Source organism: Poeciliopsis prolifica, unplaced genomic scaffold (genome assembly GCF_027474105.1).
Source record: "Poeciliopsis prolifica strain line A6 unplaced genomic scaffold, Auburn_PproV2 SCAFFOLD012, whole genome shotgun sequence".
Lineage (NCBI taxonomy): Eukaryota > Metazoa > Chordata > Actinopteri > Cyprinodontiformes > Poeciliidae > Poeciliopsis > Poeciliopsis prolifica.
The window spans coordinates 4,920,709-4,934,344 of NW_026562387.1; the positions used below are offsets into that span (position 1 = coordinate 4,920,709).

The following is a 13,636-nucleotide window of genomic DNA, read 5'->3' on the forward strand; positions in this document are numbered from 1 at the left end:
CAACGCTTTGCCCCAGTCCATATTTTCGGTACATGCTGTTTTTCCAAATAAATAAAATTGTTGTTTAGAAACTCCTTTTTGTCTATATTTAGATGATCATTGTCTAATATTAAACATATATGATGAGCTGAAATATTTTTTTGACAAAATAGCAAAAAAAAAAAATAATTAAATTTCTTTATTTCTTTTATGGCACAGTAGCTATTACTGAAGGTTTTTAAGGTTGACGAGGAGGAATAATTGCTTGAAAGATACTCATGTGGTTTGTTTTTTTCTTTTCCCCCTCAAACTATTGAGCAGCTGCCCAGTTGTGAGGGGGAAAAAAAAAGAAATGTGTTGACTGTTCACCATTCTTTCCAATTAGGCAGGGAAATCCATTATGGTGTGCAGAGTTCACAAGATGTCGGCGTGCCTTAATCAAGCGAACTGCTTACAGTTTACTGAAGCACGCCACCTCGGACAACAAACTCACTCAGCCGCCTGTTAAGCGCGTGAAACACATCAGATGTGAAGTTCCAACCGTCAGGGCGCCTCAGTCAGCGCTTGATTTAATGATTCTGCAGAGGGTCATGTGACGTGAAAACAAGTCGGCATTAGGCTGCTTGCGGAGAGGCCGACAACGGCTTCCCAGGCTCCTCGGCGCTACTACGGGAGTCAGTGGGGCGCAGGCTCAGGCGGATCTGTTTTGACGCAGCGTGGCTTTTCAGTTCGACAGATGTGGTTGGAGAGGGAGTTGGAGGGGTGAAGATTTAATTACCCTCGTTTTACTTCTCACCCATGAGAAACTCGCAGCGTGAGGACGCGGAGCACGGCGGAACGTCACAATGGTTCAAGGGAACGGGCGAAAGTGTTGGAATCGGGCTGCCAGTCTGGGGTGGTGCTGCACTGAAAACCTCGGGTGGGATGATGACTAATGGAAATGTCTGGTTTAGGCGCAAGAAGTTAGAGTTGATCGTACATATGCAATGCTGCCTTGCAAAGTCTGCACGTGTTTTGAACTTTTTTGGATTGTGTCAGTGCATTTCGTTGGGCTTCATGGACATAATAGGCTCTGTAAATACGAAGTAACACATAAATGACAAATAGAAGCAAAAATAATACATAGTTTTGCATTTCTTTTCCTTTTCTTCACACATGAAACACAAATACAAATAAAAAGTGATTTGTATTCAGTTATTACCATGAACCAACACAGGTCCATAGCTAAGGCCTAGGCTTTGACTGGGTCAGTTTAACTCACCCGCAATCTAGCCAGGGAAAAAGCAGTCCTTTGTTCTACGCTTTGCCTAGTGCATAGAGTCTGGACTGTGGACGTTTAAAATCTTTCTCAACTGCTAACGTTTGCACCAGTTCGACGCGATGAAGCTTACCAGAAACTGCCTGTGCTGTAAACAAAAAACACCAGGGTTCAGAGGAAGTGTGGCCAACTTGGGCTGAACGGCTTCTTTCACCTCCTCGTTCACGTCCTCATTCACTTCCTCGTTCATTTCCTCCATTGCTGAAACTACAGGCGGACTACAATTCTAAAGCAGCGCAGAAAATCAACGTCATCATTCAAATTTCTCCTGTTTGCTGGTTTTCCTGGCAGAATATCTGCTGGAGAAATTCGGCTCAATGGGAGAAATCCCAGAGGGAGCACTAAAGGGGGATGAGAATCAAGTGGAACTTCATAGAAATGCAAAAGCTAGTAGCTGCACATTTAGAGTTGTTGTCTTCCTGGAGGTCTCTGATAGAAGGTTTTTGCCTTGTGTTTAGCTCCATTCATCTTTCCCACAGCATGATTCCACCACCACCGTGTTTCATGGTGAGTTCTTCCACCTGAGTTGTTTTTCTCTCTGACCCTTCCGGCGTTCCCATGGTCCTATTGGTTGTTTCTCTGGTAGCACTCTCCTTGTCCAGCCAGTCACTTTGGGTTCATGGTCATAATTACATCGGTGCGTGTTCTCTACCAGGGCTTACAAAATGATGTCACTCTTCTAGTGTTTAATGCACAGGTTTAATGCAATAATGTCTCTGCTGCTGGGACATTATTTACATTTATATTGCCAAACGCCTTAAAGGCTTTTAATTAACCTCGCATTTATTAATTTCCCTAAGATGTCATTATTTTAAGCACAAACGCCTCTATTTTGTGCTCAGTCAACAGGGATGTACCCCTGAGCACCAAAAAAAGGGTCTATGATAATGAATGCCACGCTCAGAAATTGAATTTCTGACGTTTCTGGTGATTGAGAAGGTCATTCCACAAAAATAACTGCGAGGGTGCGGGAATTTACCAACAAAAGAGTTGAACGGGGCTGTCGAAAGCACAGATTATTCATTCTTTTCTGACTAATCATGACCAAACTCTTACATCCCTGCGGGGGCTTTCGGGTTTGAGCGATGGGTTTTGTGGCGCCGGCGTCGGAGGCCCGCGGTCGTTTACCGGCCCGCTGCTTGTGGAGCAAGGCTCGGCTGAGAAATGCTTCCCACTGTTTACCAAAGGTAACGCACAGTTCAGCAATAATGAGGCACATTCAACACAGAGAGGCTCCGTTACCCCTCTCTACGACCCCTTCCCCCCCACCTCCACCCATCCCGAGAAAAATCGCAGCTCAACGCCTTTCTCTGCACGTCGAGTATCAGGCGTAAGCTCCTTAACCCCGGAATACAGTTCTCTGCGAGAGATTTCACAGAGCCGCTGAGGTTGGATCTGGAGCGGGTCCATGTGCCGGACTCAACCTGCATTCGCGTGGATCAGGAGTGAAAGCGGATGCCGAGGGAGGTGCGGTTTGGAGGAGCTTGCAGGTTTTCGACCTTTTTTCACAATGTTCTGGGGAACAGAGCCAGTGTTTTTGCCAAAGTAGGTCAACGTAGAACAGAAGGATGAAGCAAAAAAGTTCTCCAAATGTGTTTCTACTCCATTTGTTGTATATACAGCAAAAAAAAAGAAAAAAAAAAGAAAAGCGATTCTTTTGATAACTTGACACAAATTATCCTTCAAATGACAATTTTATTTGATTTAGGTTTTTAAACTCAAATCAGGTTCTTTGTGAAAAATTAATCATCTGTCCATCTAAGCCCTGATTAGTGTTAGACAATAAAAATCAGAAAATTATTTTAGAAGTTGTCTCACAACAGGAAGTCGGTTAAAAGGCTTCGAGGTGCATTCAAAACTCCTTGCTTGTTCATAATTATGCCATTATGAGATGCAAAGTGAAGACTTTGCTCTGCAAGTTTGGAGGAATAAAAAGAGGATCTGAAAACAAAAATTAACTAAAGTCCATGTTATAGATCAGCGTGCAATTAATCAAAGCCAATAGGATTTTGTTTTTCCTCCAAAGAAAGCTAACCCGTTTCCTGAAGACCTGCAGTCAGTAGCCGCGTTTCCATCAATGGTAAAATTGCAGCTGTTGAAATTACGCAAATGAAATTGCTTCATGAAAATACGGCAAAAATGTTTCGGCTTCGTCGAAATCGGTGTATTTGGCAAAACTGCAAATGAAAAACACTTTCCCCTGATCACAGCAGTCAAGTGATCGATGACTGGACGCCACCACTGGCGGAAAAGGCGACAGGAAGTTGCAGGAGGACGGCGGCGCGGCATGTTTTTTAAATAATTTGTCGCGTGAACAAACTTGCGATTTTCATTTCATTTCTTATTTAATGGAAACACAGCAATTGCGAAATTGTGTCTTGGCAGAGTATCCACAAAGTTTGACATTTAATGACCACTCGTGCATGTTGAGAAGCGGTCTTTACATACCCGCCCTTATGATGGTCTGGATGCTAAATTCGCTGCAGGCGTGAGGGACCTTAGCTCAGACTCTTCTGTTTCAATCTAAACAAATTCGTGAGCAGATGGGAATCAGTCTGGGAACCATGACAAAGCTATTTCTACAGCTTTGGGACTGTGAGCCAGTATTCACACAAACGAAGGAGGAGAGAAACTTTCCAGAAGTTCCTGACACACACACACAAAAAAAAAGACTTAAAGAGGACGTAGATGTCTTGGTCCACGTTTATGATTCAATCATAAGAAATGGGCTATAGCAAAAAAAAAAAAAAAACGGGATCCGAGGAAAAGGTTTCTACGGTAAGCATCGCTGCTGAAATAAAAAGCCTATCTCACAGATCCCCAAAAACAACAACTACAAAAAAACTGATTTAGAGAAAGTAGACAAATGTGGAACTTTACGGAAGGTATACGTTTAACAGTCTTGGGCTGCTTTGATGCTTCACAGCATTCATGAGTCGTTACTGATGGAAACATGACAATTGCTCTCTACTGGAACAATCTGGGGGAGAACGTCCCACAATCAGGTTAACACTCTGGACCGGCAACGATCCGAAACAAACCAGGAAGTCCAACTCTAAATGACTCCGGAATAACAGGTCGCATTCCCGGGATTGGGCTGGTAAAGTCCGGATTTGAGCAATTTGAGTGGTTTTAACGAGATTGTCCACATTTGAGAGCTCTACCCTTGCTGAAATAGTGCATTTCCACGGCGATGTTAAAGGTTCGCTGCAACGTTTTGCAAACACTTGATGGCAATCGTTACTATCATTTAACCCTGAAAGATCCAGGAGTAAAAAAACATAAAGAAAATAATTTAAACCCTTGTGGATGGCTTTGATTCTACTTTGTAGATTAAAATGTTTTGCAGATGTATTTCTGTTTTTCTAAGGCATTACCAACATTATATATTTGATAATGTTATATATATATATATATATACATATATAAATAACACTTTGCTTCTGTTTTGAATAATCTGGTACAGTGAATCACAGAATCCTTTCTCAGCCAAGGATTATCAAGTTGTGGTATTTTGTGAGCCTTTGGAGGGGAATTATATCCAAATTTACAACATGATAGTTGTAAATTTTTAAGTTATTATTAGTTGATTAATATTTAAGTAGGCAAAAATACTAAAACACTGGTTCTTACTGGGTTAAAATAGTTCTTGGTATCAAGAAAGCATTTTTTGATATTTATCTTGGCCTTTATGTGAAACTGAAATGAGCTTAACTCCAAAAATTTAAGCGAGATCTAACAATAAAAAAAAGTACATTGATTTTCCAAGAACCGTAGCTGAAATTGTTGCGTGAAAGCCCGAGAGCTGAGCGCTCTGTCATGGATGATTACAAGCAAAGAGTGGACCGAAGGCCCTAAGGATAAAAATAATGATAATAATTGATTCCCCAGAATTTGAAATTAAACTGTCCGTGGAGCTGGGAGCTGGATGCAAACAATGTAGTAGCCGGTGACTTAAATTCCTCTGACACCCTGGCCGTTTCAATGTGTCAGCGCCGCTAAATAGGCAGGTGGAGGGAGAGAAAGGAAGAGAGAGAGAGAGATGGAGAGTTCGGAGGGTTCACAAGACGATTTTCTAATAATCTGCTGAATGACTGGAATAATTGCTCTGGCTCTTTTTTTTTTAAAGCTTTACAGTAACTGCAGTCTGCAGTTTCAGCTGCTCTCTCTCTGGCTCTTCACACTCCTCCTTCCCTCTTCCTCTTGCCTGTGATCAATACGGTGTAATTAAAGCTGGAGGAGATCCAGGCTGCTAAAGGATCTCTGTTCGGGCTTTGGGTTTCTCTGTCCACCCTCCTCGTCTCGCTCCGTTTCTCCTCTCCCTCGAGGGACCTCGCCCCCTTCCTGTCCGACCCCTGGGAGACAGAGCATTGAAAAGTAATGAGCCCCAATAATCCCCCCTAAAATACTGAACATGTTTGCGAGTTTCCCCCGGTCAGAACCCGAAGTACGATGCAAATCTTACATTGTGGATTTCTTCTGTCGGTATTCTGCATGTCTGGTTTGCGGATTTACTGCATTGTGTTTGTTCATCACTCTGGTTGAGTTCAGCTTCCTGAGCTCTCTCTGTGTCTCCTTTTCTCTCTGCTGGCTGTGGGAACTTTGCTTTGCGTCTTGCGATCAGTTTCATTGCTGCGCCGACGCTTCGCACACGTTCACACTGCTGGCGGATTAGCAATTTGGGAACCCAACAGCCATTGAAGCGTTGCATCACTTCTTTAGACTTTCTTCCTAAAAGTTGATTAAGATCTCCGCCTCCCGGCTCATTTTAGGCAACTTTGGATTCTGACTTTGTTCGACGCGCCGCTTGTCAGATAACAACTTTGAGTAAATGAAAGTGTCTTTTTTCACGTCTTTGTCGCATTGCAGCCACGAGGGCAATCAGTTTTTAGTAGGGTGCATCAGAGTGAAGAGGGGTGAAAGCAAACGCATGGTTTAGATGAAAACCAGTCAGGCGACATTTTCCTTTTATTTGACAAACATGCATCGCTGTGACTATAAAGACCCCACTAAAAAACATTCAGGTTTGTGCTGTAAGACATTTCACCATAAAGAGATGGGAGACAATAGACTTAATCTATTATAGGAAAATAAAACTACACCTTATCTCATAGGCACAATAATAAAATCACTGTCTAGTCAAAGTCCAGACTTCAACCCTGATTCAAGTGGAGGGAGTTTTGTGAAAGCCCTCAGTGATGCTGACAAAACAAGAGCTCATAAAGTTACACCGAAAATGACTTGTTCTCGTTTCTGGATCGCCGCATACAGAGAAGTCAAAATTGTATGAAGGCATTTTAACGGCATATTTTTTTAAGAAGTGGAAAAATGATTTCAGAAATAATATTTTAATACAGACAAGCACCAAAAATCTATAGTTGAGTTTTACTCTGTGATCAGTTGTCCTCTGCATCATACATGACTGGCCTCATATTGGATAAATAACACCAGGGTTTGATCCGTTGTGCGTCTCAGTGTACCCGGGTATCAGACAGCAACACTAAACCACAAACCCTTACCTGAATGGTTCTGGTTTTGGATTGTTTTCTCTTGTATCCCTCGAGTCAAAGCAGCAGATTTTATTCAAAGCTGGCAGCAAATATAGCACTACTCCTACTGCAAAAGTAAAACAAAAAAACAAAAAAAACACGATCAACCCTTTACGCTTCAGTTTCACCTTCTACTCCACAAGTTGTTTTTATTACATACTGTCCAATGAAAACGGTGAAATCTTCCCATGATGCTCCTGTTCCGGTACCTGTGACAGAATCAGAGCCTCGCCCCTTAACATGTTCTGGTTCGATCCTCGGCTTGTCGCTGGTCCAAGGCGCATTATATTTGCAACGTGCAAAAGAAAAGAAAAAAACCTTTTAAGCCCTTAGACGCTCTTATTACTCATGTTTGCGCGGCTGCCCTCGTTGGCGCTTTTCTAATTACCGCGTGGTTCGGAGGCATGTGTGATTTGGATACAGCTGCTCCAAATACAGATCAGCAATTTGCCGAGTAACGTCTGGGTTGGAGCTCCCCTAAGGGAGGAACAAACAAGAGGTCGATCTATTTTCTTCTTCCTCTTCTCCCTTCACACTGCTTGGCTTGCACTGTGGCCCGCCTATAGTTGACAGATAATCTATTTGTGCTAATTTCATGTTTCTTGCTGCCCACTTCCTCCTTGAATAAGTCATTCCACTTGTCCACCCTCTTTAGCCTCACTCTGCCTCTCCTTTCTCTCTCTCTGTGTGTGTGTGTGTGTGTGCGTGTGTGTGTGCAGCCATAAGCATCTATTTACCCTGTGCTGCATTTTAGCTTCTTTTCTCTTTTTTTAAATGAATTGTGTGGGAGACCGCTGCGTTGTTTGTGGGGACGGGTGAAAGCAACCGTGCCAAATAACTTGGACCATCTGTTAACATCCGTGCCACATGTTAGTTCGCAACCGAACCATCCAACAGCCTTTTGTCGGTTCAGCAAGAAAAAAAAAGGGAGCGAAGAGGGGGGATTTAAATGGTCAGCCAGGCTGAAACTCAAGATGGTCGAGGTTTTTTATTTTATTTTATTTTTTTTATTATTATCATTTTAATGTGATGGTCTTTCCTGAAAAAGAAAAAAACAATCTCTGTTGGCAGTAAGACTAAAAAATGTGGTAACCGGCTGTTATTATTAGATACATTAACCGATTAGCATTAATCCACCACTTTGCTTCCCGCATTTCCATTATTTCCACTTGTGGTCTGGTTTATGCATAAACGGTGACGTGAATTAAGATGCATTTATTATCATAATAATTAAGAGTCCAAAAAATGTGCAAAGAGTAAAACTCTGAGTCCTGACTGAAACAAAACCTGGCATTTCAGTGTGCTTCAAGGTGAGTAAGCGATTACTGAAGCACTTTTCTGAAACGTAAGACTGCCAGATCCAAAAGTTGACTTCTTTGTAAGCATAGCAATCTGGATGGTTGTAAAAAACTGAAACCATCACAGATGAAACAGAAGGGAGGTTTGTAGAAATGTACGTGAATCGAGCAAAACGTCTGCATTCCAAGTTTTACACCCTGTCTTAAAAATAGAAACTTGTTTTGGAGGTAAAACTGAACAGAAAAGCACCGACTCAGCAAATCACCAACACAGGATACTGAGCCTGCATAGAAATAATAATTCAGACAGCACTTTCACCAATGCTTGTATGAGAAGTTACTGCTCTAGCACCTTGTGATACAGACATTTCAGCCTTTTATTCTTCATTTAGACTGTGGTTTGCCTTCAACTGTACCGAGAAGGAATTTTGACATCAATTATTTATAATGTGAATAAGGACTAATAAACTAGGTGGCGCCAACAGTCAGACTTGCTGTTTGGACCTGTAGGTCTTTGCTTTTTCACAAATTGGCTCAGAAGAAAAGTGCAGCAGATTTATAGTCAAAGTCTACATGGAGCCATGTCGAGGGCCCGCCGTTAAGTGCGTTTTAAGCGTCTAGCATTGCGTGACGTGGCGCGTTTGACATGTCCAACAAATCGATCGGCAACGGAAAACAACAGCTGAAGTGATTTTGACTCGTCTGACGCACCGTCCACGCGCCTCCACACAGACTTTGAAATGCAAACCAGACGCGCCTGGTGCTCAAAACGTGTTTGGTGCGAATCGAGAGTCTGTATTCACATCAAACTTGAAGCGTCAGACTCGTTTGGTGTGAATGCACCTTAAACTTACCAGCGAAAGAGACTAAAATCCATATTTTCCACACTGTAGCAAATACCCACAAGTGCTTTCCACTAACATTAAGGATATTCCTATCATTTTATTCATATTTTGGTGAAAACACAACTCTAGTGTTTTTGTTGGTTAAACCTAGACTGGAATGTTCTAGCAAACTTCAACTCATTCTCGGGAACCCAATGTCATTTCGGATGCATTGTCACACTGTAATAACCACAATAACCTCAAGGGACGCTAGACTAGACATTTTAATGCTGCAGTTCCTAAAATGGCCACTGGAGGCTGGCTTCAAGGCATGTGGATGACTGACTATATAATCGAGGCAGATTGGTGTCTGTTGAGCATAATTATGCCAGATGTAAATGGAAACTAAATAGATGTCTAGACTGAAATAGTTGAACTCTGTACAAGTGTCAGATGAGTTCGGCTGTGCATTTCCACTCAGAACTTTTTTTCCCCCACCAAGTCTTAGAACTCCAGATCCAACTACCAGACGTAAGATATGCCTACAGAAGCTAACTTTCCACCAGTCCGGCAGCCCTGGCTGCCTTCCTATTAGCGCGGTCTCCCTCTACGCTCCGTGTGAGCAGCAGCCACATCAAATGTCACTCCTGACTTCCATCAGTCTCCCCGAGGTTTGATCCTCCTCCCTCAATCCGCCTCAAACTCGACGGCAATACACCTGCATGAGGTCTGCCAGCTCGAGAAGCTCAAAGGATTTTTTTTTTATCAGTCGGAGCAGAATCTTTTCGCTCTCCCTGAATCGTGCTTGCGAGAAGGAAGGAGGCGGCTTCACAAGGCCATCAGATCTGCGCCAAGTGTGGACAGTGGATTTAGGAGCCGACGGGAATACACATGGTCTACTTATGCGAAGCATTTACAATTCGAAGCGACTTACCCGAAGGGGAAACCATGCATTTTGTGGGCGTGTTGCTGCTTGAGTGGAATTGATATAGAAGCTGACACCCCCCATCTAATTAACTAGATATACCCTGCTGCAGAAATAACTTTGTGCAGCTTCTATATTAATGTGAAGAAAGAAATGAATAAACAGAATATAAAATGGAAGGTGATAGTTTGAGAATAAAAAAATAAAAAAAGCCATCCATTGAATATTTTCTCATAACCATCGCGCAATTAACTGTATCAAAAAGCCGTCTGGGATCCATCGTTTGTGTTTCCGTCACTCTCCTGTTAACCTGCAACCCGTTTTATTGCAAAACAATGAAGCACTCTTTGTTAAATTGTGTTTTCTGGGACCAGACAGCTTTGAATGCAAAGCACTGCCACTGTAATTGGAGAGGGTTAGTCATAGCTTTGTCACCATGGCTCTTATAGACGAAGCATTGTTTAAAAAAAAAAGAAGAATCATGGCGGCTTCTTTTTTTTAATAGAAAGATGTAAGCAGATCTAGAAAGATAGATGACAGAAACAGTTAAAGTCTTGATCACTGTCCCACTAAGGCTGATGAGAATACAAGCCTCAAGCAAATCATGATAAGGTGATTGGTACAATCACTCATCAGGTTTGCACACTTCTCATTTGGGCTGTTAAGACCTAAATCCTTCAGGTTTCACGGCTGCCAAACGGGAGACTCATAAGTATCAGACTCCTTTACAGATTTTCTGTAAGACTGAAGTTTAGAGACTTGCTGGGCCATTTCACGGACTCACTGTTCTTCCCGGCCTGTTCTTTGTCTCTGCTTTTGATCGTTATCGTCCGTCTTACAGCACGTTCTATGGACGCACACAAAGTTCATCTTCCTCCATACACAGAAATCCAGAACACCGCACGTCTTTACCTCATCTGACCACAGCATTTCCTCCGAAGAATTTGTTGAATTATTCAAATATCCACAGACAAAACTTCAACACATTTGGCGGTGGCCCTTCACTCCACACTGTTCTCTTCATTTGTCTCGACTTTAAATTAAAAGCTCCTGTGAAAAAAAAGAAAAAAAAAATTAGAGGCTTTTCTTTTTTTTTTTTTAAGAGAGAGCAAGTTTACTAAATCAGATAAAATATTCATTTACCCTACAGTAACGGACTTAGCTAAGTCTTCAAATAAATTTCGAAGCCTCAGCTGACTGTACAGCTTCATCTGCATAGACGTCCGCGTCCTGCTCTGGCAACAGACATACACAGAGTGTATTCCTGTACGGAAGAGCAGGATGTTTTACGTGGACGATCATTTTGTCGGATCAGTCAGTGGGTGAAGCTCTTAATTAACTTTAAGAAAAGCGGACACAGTTTTAGTCGCGCTTTGGGTATCGGCAGTCTGCCGGTGGTCAGGGCTGATGCGGCTCCTAGATCTCCATTAAGATGTCTCACTTTTTCACGTATGGGGAAACAAAAGTTGGAGCTAACTTTCTCAAGCATGCACCGAAGGGCACCCGTGTCCACCGCCGTAATTTAATGGGGGATTATTTCATATCTCATCAGATCGCGCGGTTTCACTCCAAAAGAAAAGGACGGATCGGCGATTGATTACTTCCCGCTTCCTTCGGGATTCGCCTCAATCTTACTCATTTTCGTCAACTTCTTAGTGGCGCAGAACTGCTGGATGAAACCAAAACATGACTGCAGAAAGTTTTTATAAACTAGCTCTTACTAGCTGGTAGTATTGTCAAGTATTCATGAAACACATTGGACCATTGGCAGTGTAGGCAGATACACAAAGTTAGTAGCAGCTATTGCTGGACTTATTTTTTCTAACGGTGCTACTACATTTAGTGAAAAAATTTTATTAAAAAAAAAATTATTGGCATAAAAGCAGATGTGCTGACCAGCCTTTTCTTTATTCGATTGCTTTTTGGTTTTTTTGACAGCTTCTCTTTGTCAACGCAAATCTTTTCTTCACGCCAAACTCTCCCGTAGATCTGCTTTTCAGTCTACCTCCTCCTGGAAGAGCACGTGGAAGCAAGAAAACTAAATACATATCAGTACAGAAAATATAACACATTTTTATGTGTCCATTTAATTTTTGAAGGAAAAAATGAGAAACTCTTGGGCTGCAGCTGCGTTTTATTCAGCCGGTTTGTCTATAGAGGGTGAATGTGAGAGTTCAGTTCCTGTTTGTTGTTTTGTGCATAAACTACTATTTTTTTAAATATATATATATTTTCCCACAGCCCTTTAAAGCCACATTCTCCTTACCACTCTCACATACAAACAACGGGATCAAAGAAGGATGGATTTCTACTGCTGAGTCTGTGTTTGCTGAATTGCCCTTTTTCCAAGACAATCCAGCTTTAATGTATTGTACTCTGCTTTGATAAATCCCCTACCATTTCATTTTTTATTTTTAAATATTCCTCACACAAACAACGCCATGTTTGTTTTGTCTCGTTTCTTACTCTGTGAATGAATCTGGCGCAACTCAAGCAGATGATTGCCTTAGGAAATCCCCGCTGGTGTAATTTAGGGCGAATGCGTAAAACCTGGCAATTTAGCATCTGGTCATTGGAGCCCCAACGTGTTGGCAAATAGAAAAATGAAAAAATATTTTGGAGCGTCGCCGGGTAAGGAGAGACGTCGCAGAGAAACGCTTGCCTTCAGACCTCGGATTCGGCAAGAGATAGCTGGAGAAAACGCTGACAACTGTGAGTGAACATGAGGGGTGTCTGTTCAAACAAACAACTTTCGGAGCACCAAAAAAGGAAAAAAAAAGATCAAGCTGTGGTGACTTTATTGTTTTTGCCTAAATATTTTATCTGAAACCAAACATTCTTTAACATAATAAATGCTTCAAACTAATAAGGGACAGTTCAAGAAGTCCTCAGTCACCCGGTTCAGGCTCCGTATTAGAGGCTGAAAAAGGACAGTGCTACCTAATTATACACACAATTTCTGAGCACTCAGTCCTCGTGTGTGTCTGCATTCTGACTAAAGGAGTGGATTACCTTGTCAGAGCGGGATTAGGAGACACTTGTTCCGCCGCGGCTGAAGCCAGCGCCTCGGAGTTTATGGATCTCTCTTGATCAAAGCGGTGAAGGCCGCGAACATGCTGCGGGTTTATCTGGAATGAATGATTGCCCCACCCCAGCGCGCTGAAGAAGGCCACGTCGTCACACTGCTTTCCTGCAAGGGATGGTGGGAATCTCATTGTGCACGGTAATTAAAACTAAAAGGACTGGAAGGATTCCTATGTTCTTGGCGCATCATTTTTTACGTATAAATAAATAGTGAAAGCTGCGTGTCACGTCTTGTGCTGTTTTACAGTTCAATGCAAACTTTTTTCTCATATAGAGCAGACATGAGGGAAAGATGAACTTGTCACTTTCTCAACTGGAAAACAGAGCATAGACCCTTCTTTCATTTGTTGAATGAAATGACAAGTTGTGACAAAATGGATGGAAATCAATTCTTTATTATTATTATCTTTTCAACAATGTGTCACTAATAGTGTGTGGACTTCTTGTAATTCTGTACTTTTCTTCATCAGATTAATATGGAGACTCAGAAATGAATTATTCCGCCTTAACATGCAATCCACATTTTATGGCAATATTATATTCATATCTTGGAAGTAAGCTCTAAATATGTTCCCATATTCCAAATAGATTTTTTTTTTTCTGAGGTCATAGTTGGGGAGTTCACAGTGTCCCACTGCATCATAACCAGGTACATTTCT

At 42.0% G+C, this 13,636-nt stretch overlaps 1 protein-coding gene across 1 annotated transcript in view; it reads left to right on the forward strand.

Annotated features, from left to right (window-relative positions):
* ntng1a (netrin g1a) overlaps positions 1 to 13,636 on the forward strand; it is a 121,677-nt gene that overhangs the window by 58,700 nt on the left and 49,341 nt on the right.